General features: G+C 34.9%; 1 long non-coding RNA gene across 1 annotated transcript in view; it reads left to right on the top strand.

Moving 5' to 3' along the window:
• The window catches only part of LOC141576186 (uncharacterized), a 54,587-nt gene extending 41,753 nt beyond the window's left edge, over positions 1–12,834 (top strand). The window contains exon 3 of the long non-coding RNA XR_012504440.1: positions 3,305–12,834. This is a non-coding gene — a long non-coding RNA (uncharacterized LOC141576186). The remainder of the gene's footprint in view (positions 1–3,304) is intronic.
• The last annotated feature ends 585 nt before the right edge of the window (positions 12,835–13,419 follow it).

The following is a 13,419-nucleotide window of genomic DNA, read 5'->3' as shown; positions in this document are numbered from 1 at the left end:
TCTAGGGTTTCTCCCCTAGTTTCTGGTGCTTTTCTGGCAGTCCTTAGCGTTCCTTGGTGTGAAGAAGCATTGCCCTGATCTCTACCTTCATTTCCACGAGGCATTCTCCCTGTGTCCATGTGTATCCATGCTCTAATATTCCCTTTTCACAGGGACTCCGTTCGTATTAGGTTACAGACCCACACTAGCCCACCATGATTTCATCTTCACTAATCACACCTTCAACAGCTCTATTCCATATAAGGTCACATTCTGAGGCAGCCAAGTTTTAGACTTCAGCATACAAATTATACAGGGACACAGTTCATTCTATAACAAAATTCTAGCTCAGTGGTAGAGTGCATGCTTAGTATACACAGGATCCTGGGTTCAATCCCCAATATCTTCATTTAAATAAACAAACAAACAAATAATAAATAGATAGATAGATAGATAGATAGATAGATAGATAGATAGATAGATAAATACCTCCCCATCAAAACAAAATTTAAAAAATATTACCACAAGGAAAGTCATTTTTACTAACCAGTTTCAATTGGTAGTAGAGGCTGATGTTGAAAATTATTTACTTAGTTTAAAAGATAAACTAGAGACAATAAATTTAAACTCATTTAAAAAGGCACTTGGATTTGAAGTGAAGGTCAAATATAAAGACACATTTAGAAGAGGGAGTTTGATCTTGAATTAAATATGAGAAAAAAATAGATGTTCAATTTTTTATTTAATTTGGCCTACCTGAAATTTCTTTTGAGAAAGTAAACTGTGGAGATAGATCTGGGCTGCCTGGATCTATTTCTGGAAGTAACATGGTCTAGCAGAACGAGTAAGAGATTTGGAGTCACAAGATTCACTGTGTGGTTCTGAATCTAAAATCTAAAATGTGCAACTTTGAACATGTTTACTGACCTCTCGGACTCACTTCTCTTCAATTGTAGATAATAGCATTTCTGCACCAGAATGTTATGAAAATTAAATATTATTATGTTGTCTAAATGCACTTTTTATCAAAATATTATATGTGTATAATATTTTTTATATTGTCAGCATCATTTTATTCTGTCTTATGTTCCCTCATATTAAAATTATTTGTGGTAGCTATAAAGCTATTATAAACATTTAGAAAATGCAGAATTTGACTTCCTCTGATTGCCAGAGCATAGGAAGGATTGTTAGAATCATAACCATATTTCCAAAATACTACATCTTTTTGTCTTAAAATACGAAAGGAATGTATTACTATAAAAATGTGTTGTATTGTGGCAATGGCAGAAACAAATCTTAAGAAAACTTTATGAACATCACTCAAGACACAGAATGTGCAAACCAAATGGCAGCAAAAACAGAAACATTTTTGAATATAATAAAATAGTACAATTGCATTCTGGTGCATGGACATCAATCCACAGGAAATATTAATAGCTATTTTACTCACACTTATAATTCAATAAAATGTAATTTTATATCCTTTTTAATATCAGAAAACACTAATAAGATGGATTGATTAAATTAGATTTGAGTAATGAAAATATGTCATAGAGAAAATGGGAAACCACGTTGTTTCAATCACAAAAGCCCTCATTGTTTGCTTCCCCAAGCTAAAAGCAGATAGTGGCCTTTAAAGATTGATATGAAAATTTTGAAATTGTGAATTTTCTCATGTTAAAGTGTTCTATTTTTTCTACACAGGGAATTAAAATGTGTTAAATTTGTATTCTATTTACCTGTAACATCAGGTTTTCTGACAGACTATAACACTGCATAATTTGTCCAAAAGTTTAATTGAATTAAACTAAATATCTAAGGAGATATATTATATATATCTATAATACTATTATATATATAATACTAAAAAGTAGCTTATTTTGGGGGGTACACATTGTAAGAGGAGTAGTAATCTATCGTGTCATATTCCAGAGCATTCTGTGCCCACCATCCCCTCCAGCCATCCACAGGTAGTGTGATTGCCCTGATCACCTACTCCAATTACCCCGCAAGCATGCTGCATGTAAGAAGCATGACTTCAGTGTTTCACATACAAAAGGGAAACTTAAATCGTCTTAGTGCTGTGCTTAGACATTTACACTGAATCTGTCATTCTAGCCAGTGGCAGAATTCTCCAGTTGAGTATGCTACGGAGTTTCCTATTGAAACACTTATCTTCACCCAGCATCTTCATGATATGTATATGTTAGTGATCAAAATGCTCAAGAACACTTCTGCAAGAAAGTACATGTAATGAGGAACACATAAAAAAAGGAAGTACCCTCAAATAATTTGTCCTATTGATTGAGTATATTTACACCTTGTCTCTTTCCCAAAACAAGTGGAAACATTTCTTCTTCTACTTTCCCTTTGAATGCAAATTACTAAGGATTTATCTCCTGGAAAATGGGAAGAATGTATTACTCACCTCTACAGTAAAGTGTATATTATAATACACTATAGTATAATATAATATGTAGCATATATGTTGTAGCATGTATAACATAACATATTCTATATGTGGCATGTGTATGTGTGGTAAAGTTGTTCATGCTGGTTGTTGAAATACTTGTCATCTTCTCATTGTACTATGAGTGTCTGGGGGTCTGTAACACATCACAATTTTATCTATATTTTGTTCTCTTCTAAAGGAATTATCAGGACTAACACAGATCTTGATATGCATTAAGTCCGACCAACATTTACTCAATGAATAGCATCATCCAAATATATTTAAAATGAAATACAGCTACCTGTCCCATGCTCTAAGCACAAACTTAAAGGAACCAAAAATAATTATAACAATCACATAACATCCTGAAGGCCTTCAGTGTCGAGGACTGAGCAGTGTCTTAAGTTTCTTTAGAACCCACTTCAACTCTTTCACAATAGATCAATTTTGCTTTTGGCATCTGAGAAATATTTTCTCCTCTGAATGAGCAGCTGACTTACTGAGAGCAAGTGACATTAGAGCAGAGGAAGGCAGGACACAAATGCCTACTCTTGATTCTGAAACTCACTTTTCTTTTCTGTGAGACAAGGTTTGAGAGTCATAAAACTACAGGTTTATAAGAGGATTTACACTGATTCTATATTAAAGGAGATGTGGGCCAGACTGCCAGTTATCTATCATTCAATGTCCACTGCTCCTTTCCTGGGTAGAAATGATACTTGTACTTATCTGGGAACATTTCCCAGCATGACTTGTAGCTGGATTTAGTGACTAAATTGTAGTCAGTCACATATAAAAGTAAGTGTCACTTGTTCTTTGAGTACAATTTTAAAGGGTTTCAATGCCCTTCTTCATCCTTCTTCTTTTCAGCTGCCCCAGATACATATGCACTGGCTTGAGGACCAGCATATTGAAGGAACTTGAAAATGGAAGACCACCTCCACCCTACTGCCCTCTTCAACAGAAAAGCAACGGGACTGGTTCCTGACATTGTGCCCTGTGGAGCTGTCATTACAGCTTAATCACTCCACTCACCAGAGAACTCGACATATCACATCACACGTCTTAAGACTATTTAGGATGATGGCACTCAGTCCAAGCCAACTTTATGATTTCCTTTTTGGTGATCTCCTCCTGTTGAAAAGTAAAATGTCCTCCCAAAGGTTGTTTTCTGACGTTGGTTATTTTAAGTGTCCCCTATCAGATTGCCATTCTCCCCTCTCTTTTCTCATGTTCTCCTCTGAATGGATATCCATCCCTTTGTCATCATTTTGTCTAGTTTTCTGATATCCTAACCATTCTCTTAATTTCCAGTTCCACCTCCTGTATACAAGGAACATTATTCTGGAAGACACTTCCCTGAAACCTGAGTTTCAACAGAAACTTGGAGGCAAGTGTTCTGCCCATACAGTGAGAACAAGCAATTATAACCTTAAGAGAGTATGGGAATTCTGATGTCACTACTCCGTGATTCTTTATTTTCAGTCAATATATAACATGTACCTCTGATGATGGCTGTATGGTCAGGCAACTCAAGATGGCTTCTCTCTATACATCTCCTGCTTGACTGGTGCCTGCTTCACCTACACACAACTCATAAGACTGATCTTCTTTCATATTCACCCCAGGCCCCAGCTAATGACTGTTCTAGATTTAAATCAGAACTCACCACTATGCTTATCCAAGGGGTGGTGAGAGGCATGACCCTGTGCTGATTACCCTCATAACCAATGAGCCAACCTGACATCAACTCCCCTATGACTGGTAACCTCTTCTTCCCCACCAGGAGCAAAGACTGCCATCATGTCCTACCCTCCAGCTCCCACACATGGCAGGATGTTGCTCCAGGACTTTGCTTCAGATGTGTAAATCACCCTAATCATTAAACTATTGATCATCTCTGTTGCTGACTCTGGGATCTTTCTCAGGTCTTGAAGCTGGGCAAGTACAGGGCTTGTAGACCTGCAGGGTGCAGTCCAGTGCTGACATAGCTAATTAATACCCTCACATAAAACACTTCATTTATATAAACATAATGTAACTAGTAGCCAAATTGGGTTCAAAAGAATGGAAATACATGGAGATCAGAAGCAACCTTAGCTCTAGGGTCCTCAGAAAGCCCAGATTCAGTGGGATATCATGGTACAGCACAAGGCTTGTGGGGAGAAATGAATAGCAGGCACAGCTTTGCCCATCTCTTATCTAATTCTCAATAGTTCCTTCTGCTATTGGACCAACCTGGGATGTGTCTATGTCCATTCAAATACTATCCCTTTCTGAAACTCTTATGAAAATTTCAGTGCACATCATGTTAATTATGATGTTTCACTCATGATGCCACTTAAACTTATCATCATCTTGCATTGTTTCAAAATATTGAATGTATGTAATTACTCTAATTATTTATGTTGCCTTATTTTAGTTGTGATGGTTATATATTTTTCCAGGTTTATTTTCTTCTCTTGTAAAACTGTCTGCTCAAGCAAAGTAGATCTACCCAATGTTTCACAATGATACCCTGTATATTTTGCCTTCCCAAAATGTTACTTTAAATATTCTATTTGAAGAGTTTTCTCTCTCTTCTCACTCTGTGTGAATAGTGTTCATCCTTCAAAAACCAGTCAATGCCAGTGACTTCAAAAGGGTCATTCCTCTCACAAAAGTGTATCTGACCTTGTGAGTATGCTTTTTCTCAGAAAAAAAATCATGAATTTGCATAATTTGTTTGGCAGTTTCTATATGCAGGTATATCTTATTTTATTGTGCTTCACTTAACTGTACTTTGCAGATACTGAGTTTTCTCTTTACAAATTGAAAGTTTGTGGCAACCTGGTCTCTGGCAAGTCTATCACTGCCATTTTTCCACATTGTATCTCTCTGTCACACTTTGGTAATTTTCCCAGTATTTCAAACTTTTTCATTATTATTATATTTGTTATGGTGACCTGTGATCTTTGATGTTACTATGGTAAGTGTTTCAGAGTGCCATGAACCCCACTCACATGAGATGAAAACCAGATTCACAGATGCTGTGTGTGTTCTGACTGCTCCATTGACTTGACTGTTCCCCCATCTCTCTTTCTTTCCTTGGGCCTCACTATTCCCTGAGACACAATAATATTTAAATTAGATGAGTTGATAACCCTACAATGGCCTCTAAGTGTTCAAGTGAAAGAGGAATCAATCAATATTTTGCTATCAATTATTATTTATTGTTATTTTAAGAAATTGCCAGACATCACAAATTTCAGCAACTGCTAGCCTGATCTGTCAGCATCGAGGCAAGACCCTTCACAAGTAAAAAAATTATGACTCACTGAAGGCTCAGATGATGGCTAACAGTTTTTAAAGTATTTTTAATTGAGGTATGTGTATTGCTTTTTTAGATATAATAGTATTGCAAGCTAAATAGACTACAATGTAGTATAACATAAATTTTATATGCACTTGGAAACCAAAAACATTATGTGGCTCATTTTACTGTGATATGTGATTATTGTAGTTGTCTGGAATTGAACATGCAATATCTTTGAGATATGCCTGTATACCTCATTCTATCATGTATCTAATTATGTCCCTATGAATCTACTTTCATATCTACACATATATCACTTAGTTTGTAAATGCTAAGAAAGTTAATACAATTTGAGGTACCACTTCACACCTACCAGGATGGCTTTCATTAAAAAAAAAAAAAAAGACAGGCAATAACAGAAAAGAATGTGAAGAAATTGGAAAATTCATACATTGCTTGGAGTCGGGGGATATGTAAAATGGTGAAGCCAATTTGTAAGGCAGCTAGTTCTTCAAAAAGTTAAAGAAAGAATTATCATATGATCTAGCAACTCCACTGTCATGCCCAAGAAAATTTTAAAAATACATTCAAAAATTTGTACACAAATATTCACAGCATCAGTATTCATGATAGCCCCAAAATGGAAACAAGCCAAAGACTATCAACAAGTAATTGTGTAAATAAAATATGGTACATCCATAGAATACAATATTATTTGGCCATAAAAAGAATGTAATTCTGATTATGCTAAGTGAAAGGAGTCATACACAAAAAGCCACATATTGGATACAATTTATATGAAATGTTTAGAATAAGTAGGACGATAGAGACAGAAAGTAGGTCAGTGATGGTCAGGGGCAATAACCAACTGATATATGGTTGAATAGAGGACTGACTAAATTATAAATAATAAGATAAAGGGGTAATTTGAAACAATCCAATCCAATTTTCCTCTTTTTGTTTATTAATATTGTTGGCCTTCTTTTTTCTTTTAAATTTTTTAGTTTATTTCTTTCTTTTTTCTTTCTTTCTTTCTTTCTTTGTTTCTTTCTTTCTTTCTTTCTTTCTTTCTTTCTTTCTTTCTTTCTTTCTTTCTTTCTTTCTTTCTTTCTTTCTTTCTATCTTTCAATTGAAGTAAAGTCAGTTTACAAAGTTGTGTCAATTTCTGGTGCACAGCATAATGTTTCTGTCATATATGTATTCATACATATATTTGTTTTCATATTATTCTTCATTATAGGTTACTACAAAATACTGAACATACTTCCCTGTGCTATACAGAAGAAAGTTGTTGCTTATATATTATATATATAATAGTACATATATCTACAAACTCCTAATTTATTCATTCCCACCTCCTTTCACCCTAGTAACCATAAGTTTTTTTCTATGTCTGTGAGTCTATTTCTGCTTTGTAAAAAGTTCATTTGTGTCTTTATTTTTAATTTGTTTTATATTCCACATATGAGTGATATCATATATAATTTTCTTTTTCTTTCTGGCTTACTTCACTTAGAATGATAACCTCCAGGTCCATCCCTATTACTGCAAATGACATTCTTTTATTCTTTTTATGGCTGAGTAGCATTCCATTGTATAAATATTCCACAGTTTCTTTATCCAGCCATCTGTCAATGGACACTTAGGCTGCTTCCATATCTTGGCTATTGTATATAGTGCTGCTATGAATATTGGGGTGCATGTATCTTTTTGAATTAGAGTTATCTCCAGATATATGCCCAGGAGTGGGATTGCTGAATCATATTGTAAGTTTATTTTTAGTTTCTGTTAAGGAATCTCCATATTGTTTTCCATAATAGCTGTACCAAACTATATTCTCACCAGCAGTGTGTGAAGGCTCCCTTTTCTCCACACTCTCTCTTCCGCTTATCATTCATGGACTTTTTAATGATTGCTTTTGGTAGTGTGGCCATTTTAACAATATTAATTTCTCCAATCCAAGACCATGGGATATCTTTCTATTTCTTTGAGTTATCTTTAATTTCCTTAATTAATGTTTTGTAGTCCTCCTGATACAAATCTTTCTCCTCCTTGGTCAGATTTATTCCTAAGAATTTTTTTTTAATTGGATGAGATTTTAAAAGAGATTGTTTCTTTACTTTCCTTTTCTGATATTTCATTGTTAGTGTGAAGAAATGCAACTGAATTGTCAATGTTAATCTTGTATCCTGCTATCTTGCCAAATTTTTTTTATCAGATTTATTAGTTTTTGTGTGGAGCCTTTAAGGTTTTCTATATATAGTATCATGTAATCCACATTTAGTGACAATTTTACTTCTTCTCTTTGAATTTAGATTCCTTTTATTTCTTTTTCTTGTCTGATTGCTGTGGCCAGGACTTCCACTACTCTGTTGAATAGAAGTGATGAGAATGGGCATCTTTGTCTTGTTCCAGATTTTAGAGGGAAGGTTTTCACCTTTTCGCTGTTGAGTATTATGCTGGCTGTGGGTTTGTTATAAATAGCTTTCATTATGTTGAGATATGTTCCTTCTATGCCCACTTAGGTAAGAATTTTTATCATAAATGAGTTTTGAATTTTATCAAATGCTTTGTCTGCATCTATTGAGATGATCATGTGATTTTTGTCCTTTCTTTTGTTGATGTGGTGTATCACATTGTTTGATTTGTGTATATTGAACCATCCCTGGGATGAATCCAAATTGATCATTGTGTATGATCTTTTTTATGTGTTGTTGGAGTGAGGGATTTTTCATCTATGTTTATCAATGATATTGGCCTATAATTTTCTTTTTTGGTAGTATATTTACCTGGTTTTGATATTGGGGTTATGGTGACTTTGTAGAATGAGTTTGGTAGTATTTCCTCCTCTTCAATCTTTTGGAAGAGTTTGAGAAGGATCAATATGTGTTCTTCTCTGTATGTTTGGTAGAATTGCCCAGTGAAACCAAATGTAAATTTTCTTTGCATTCGTCATAGGATGTGTTAAAGCCTATAGGACTACCATTCTAAAGCAAATAGATATACTAATGGGCTAACATAATTAAAAAACAGGGTAACCACAAATCAAAAGCAGGGTACACAGACCCACGGTTGATGCCAAACCCATCCCCAATGTGCACCAAATCTCCACTCATTTGTCTTAGAGGCACAGGTCCACAAATGCACCAGGAGAGCAAATCAACCACCTCTGCCTGGGACTAGAATGACAGTCTTGCCTGTGATGTTGCAGGGCCCCTGGGTAACGGTTCATGTTTCAGCCCCTCCTCTGCCCAGAAGACAAGCACAAGCAGTTGTACCCCTCCAGAGCAAGCTGAGAAGATGGCTGTGACTGAACCCCACCTCTCTTCTCACAAGAATGCTCATCAACATTGATGCAGAGCAATACCCTGTGCACTAGTGGAGATGGCAGCTATGAAGGTTGCAATGCACCCCTCATCCCACATGCAATGCTGCTTTCTATGGAGGGACCCAGATTGATTTGCATTCTCTTCTAGCCACAGCCCACACCACACTCCAGGCTCCTGAGGCTGCCTGTGTGCAGTCAACCCCAGTCCCCTCCCTAGGCTCATCCATGGAAGCCTGAGTTCCAGCAGCTCAGCCCAGCCTGTCCCCACTGGCATGCATCTTAGGCTAGGGTTCACAGTGACTCTCACTGCTGGTTTCTCTTAGTTCTTTCTGCTAAGCTGCTGTTGCTGCCTCCTCTAAACCTCTGAAGCTCCTGTTCTGTCCCTGTGGATCTCTTTGCTGGAGAGGGAGCTTCCCAGGGTGAGGGCACTTTTCTTTCTATGCTGCTCTCTCTCTGTGAAGCATATCATGCACCAATTTCCTTTTTCTTTCTTTTTTTCCTCTACCTGGTTTTGTGGGGCTTTCCTTGTATTTCCAAAGTAAGAGAAATTATGTCAAATTTCAAGAGTTATTCTGTGTGAATTGTTCTGTATTTGTATATAATTTTTGGTGTGTTCATGGGGCAGGGTGAGCTATGTGTCCTTCTACTCTGTCATCTTGGGAATCCCTTTTCTGGTCTTCAAACTGCCATACATTTTCTTAACAAATAACACCAACTGTAAATGCATAGCAGTTATATGACTGTCCACTGCTGTGCTTCCCTAAAGAGTCATAAAGAATGTGAATGGATCTACACTTAAAAGTGCAAGTATTCAATCTTTGATCTCAATTTTTCAAAGGCATTCCTTGCAGTTGCAGTCAGTGCTTGGCTGTGTGGCTGAATTGCATGAATTCAGTCAGTGAGTTTATTGATGTTCAACAGCAGGAACTTGTAAATACAGACAGTTGAAATTGCCAGTTTACTGATGAACCCTTGCATGGGTAAGCAGTTGAAAGTCTCCTGCAGTCAGCCTTGCTGAGCAATCCCTGGTAAATTGGTAGAATTTCTTAACTTTTTTCTCCCAGTTTTCTGCCCTAAAGAAGTCAAATACAATTCCTTGGTTTGACCCATTTTAATTATTCACAAGAAGTACGATGCACAAAATTTTGCAAATGATAACTCAAGATTAATATAAAATAAAGAGAAATAAAATATGAGGTCAAGCTATGGCCAAAGGTGCTATTTTAAATACCAACATCTAAAATTTAATATGGAAATATCCTATCTTTTGTTTCTAAAGTTATTAAATGGAAATAATTCACCTTATCCCACAGGAAAACCGCATAGCATTCAGATATGAAGACACGAATATATCTGAGTCCTTTTTAAGACTCAAATAAGCTGAATCGTCTATAGAAGCAAGTACTGATATTGCCAAGTACTGCACTTCTTTTCATTAAAGCCTTTTCAAAATTTGCTCATGACAGGTAGCTGAAGTATATTTTAAGTTAGTGTGTTACTTTTTCTTTCTACTTTGTTAGTAGAGATTTCATATCCTTTCACTCATATCAATTTTTATTTAACATGCAAAAGAATTGCAGGGAAATGAGCAAACTGCATAAATGATGGTTATTTACTGAAATGGCCAAACTCCCTTAGCCAAGCACTTCCCTTTAGCATAGTTTAATTTAGTATAGTTTAATTTTGTACTGAGAAACAAAGCTGACCTTATGCTTGTGTTTTGGAATTTGCATTTACACAAGTTTAGTAAAACAGTATTATTCTATTTGTATTATATTATCACAACCTTTCAAAAGTGTATCTCAAAAAAGTAACTATTTTTATTATTAAGAGATGTCCCAACAAGATGTCATAAAAATGACATCTAGAACAGACTGTGAAATAAATGTTTTAAGGAACAATTAGGCCCTTTGTCCCATTCAGTTTCTTGCTGATTAATTTTAACTACCATTAATTGAATTTATCTTCAGCATGCTGAGTAAAAAAATCTAAAAATCAAATGTTTTGTATAGAAAATATTTTTTCTATTTCTCCTGTTACAATGGTGAAATAAAGAGACATTACATCCTGAGTTTTTGCTGGTGATTATCAGTTATAGGAAAGTACATAAATGATAAAAACAAATAGTAGTAAATATTTGTTTAATCAGTCTATGTTTAATTAAATTGTGTTGTCCAGATGTAATAAAAAGTCAATAGTTTAAAATCCTGTTTCTTCTTTCATTATTTATGTGTTCACAGAAAGTTTATTTAATCTTCCTAAACCTTGATGTTTTCACGTTGGGAAAAAAAAAAAAAAGCTAAACTAAATTCTGGGGATAACAGAACCAGTGTTGGAGAATTAAGGAAATAATTTATTTTAGGGCCTGACATGTAACAGTTTGACTACAAATCCTTCCTTCCTTCCCTCCTTTTTCTCTTTCACTCCCTCTCATCTTCCTCTCTCCCTCTCTTCCCTAATTTCTTCTTATTCTGTCCTGATTTTAATAATCAGATTTGCTAGCTAGCAGGACCATTTTACTACCTCTGTATATCTAGTCATCCACAATTATAGCCATCTTATTCTACATTATATTAGTGTGATAAGCACACATATAGATTACTTTTATCAAATATGTAACTTATTATAGTTTTGATTTTAAGTTAATTAGCTATTTAATTCAGATTGTCCATCATTTCTTAGAAGTCACTGAGTATTCGTTCCAACACTTAAATGAGATATGTAACCAATGGAATTTTTTCAACAGAATTGTGAAATTGAATTTTAGCAGTGACATGCAATAGTTTTGTGGATATTTATTGATAGAAGTTTGTAAGATCTCTTCTGTAATGTATACAGTGTGTATATTTTTTCCACCTGTCAAAGAACTCCAGGCTTTAAAATGTGAGGTTCTAATGGATCATGTGTTAAACTGCATTGGTTGCTTGATCCTTATAAAAGCATGTTTAGTCATTGATATTTTTGGTAGTGGTTTTACCAAAAGAATCTGACAAATTTAATTGTGATAGTTAAGAAATAATTGATAGATTATGTGTTATCACATAACATAGAATGAATAATTGAATGCAAAAAATTCAGCATGACTACTTCTACTCTATTGAAGTGTTCATATTGACAACTACCTTCTCCTTACACTATAGTTGCATTTAGTTAAATGTCTTGAAAAACATTATTTGGAAAACTCATGGTTCTTGGGTGCCAGAACCTTTAATGTGCAATTCATTTTCACAATTTATGATTCTAAGAGAGTTGCTCCAAGCCAAGATGAGGGAATCCGTTAATCAAAATTCGCAGAAAGCTACAGAAAGGACTGCTTCCAGGTAGTTTTCTTTTTTCAAAGACACGCAGGCATTGTGTGAACAAGACACTAATGTTGTTTTTGTTTTTGAGTTAAGATTTTATTGCTGAATTCTGATCAAAATAATTTATACATTCTAAACTTGCACTGAATGAAGGGAAAATCTGCACAAGATGGATTGGTTAGATGGAACTTTGTATTCTCTTTTGAGAAGTGTGTGTCCCTATACTTTTGCATATAGATCAAGAACAATACTTCAAGGCATTCTCACCAACAGCAAGCAGATCTCCAATTTAGAGTGTCTTGTCTTGCTTTTAATTTGTATTTAGAGTGTACCTTATTCTAATTGGGAAGTTGTAGTCTCACTTCTGTAAGTGGAACAGTGAAGCTGTTTATGTCTGAACTTGTTACATGTTGGTATTATTGTGTCTGTTGGGGACTGGGAAATAAGTAAGCTTAATAAATTGATTCAATTTTGAGTGTGTTTGAATTTAATGAAACTTAAATTGTACTGATTGATTCTCAACACTTTAATTACAGGTTAATTTCAGATCACTGAATTGTTTTACTTACATCAGGGCATCACAGATAGGATAGAATATGTTGTAATATTTTGGGGGGGGTACTGTTATTTTGGTTTTCACACTATTTAAAAGTTTTACCTCCATCTCCACCAAGGACAAAGGGACAAGAGTACAGTTTTTTAGAAAATGATACATTTGTAGACCATCTGCTCTTTGCATAGAACTGCATGAGCATTTGATTATAAAAAGGAATTATGCAACTCTTTTTAGTGTGCAGATTAAAGACAAGTCAGGAGAGAAAATGTTAATGCAGACAATGAGAGGGCAAAAGCAATATGATTTGTTAATTACTACAGGAATGTAAAATAAAGGTGGAAAGGTACATCAGTGAAGGTTAACCTAAATCTTGAATTGTGAAACAAGCTATAACCGTGTAATTAAGCTGAACTATTTACAATTGTTCAAATGCTTTGAAATTTTTAATCTCAAATCCTTTGCTCAGAATGTTCTTCCCTGTGTCCTATTAGCTTGTTATTTATT

The sequence above is a fragment of the Camelus bactrianus genome, chromosome 36, assembly GCF_048773025.1.
Source record: "Camelus bactrianus isolate YW-2024 breed Bactrian camel chromosome 36, ASM4877302v1, whole genome shotgun sequence".
Classification (NCBI taxonomy): Eukaryota; Metazoa; Chordata; class Mammalia; order Artiodactyla; family Camelidae; genus Camelus; species Camelus bactrianus.
This window is presented reverse-complemented; position numbering and strand designations above follow the sequence as displayed.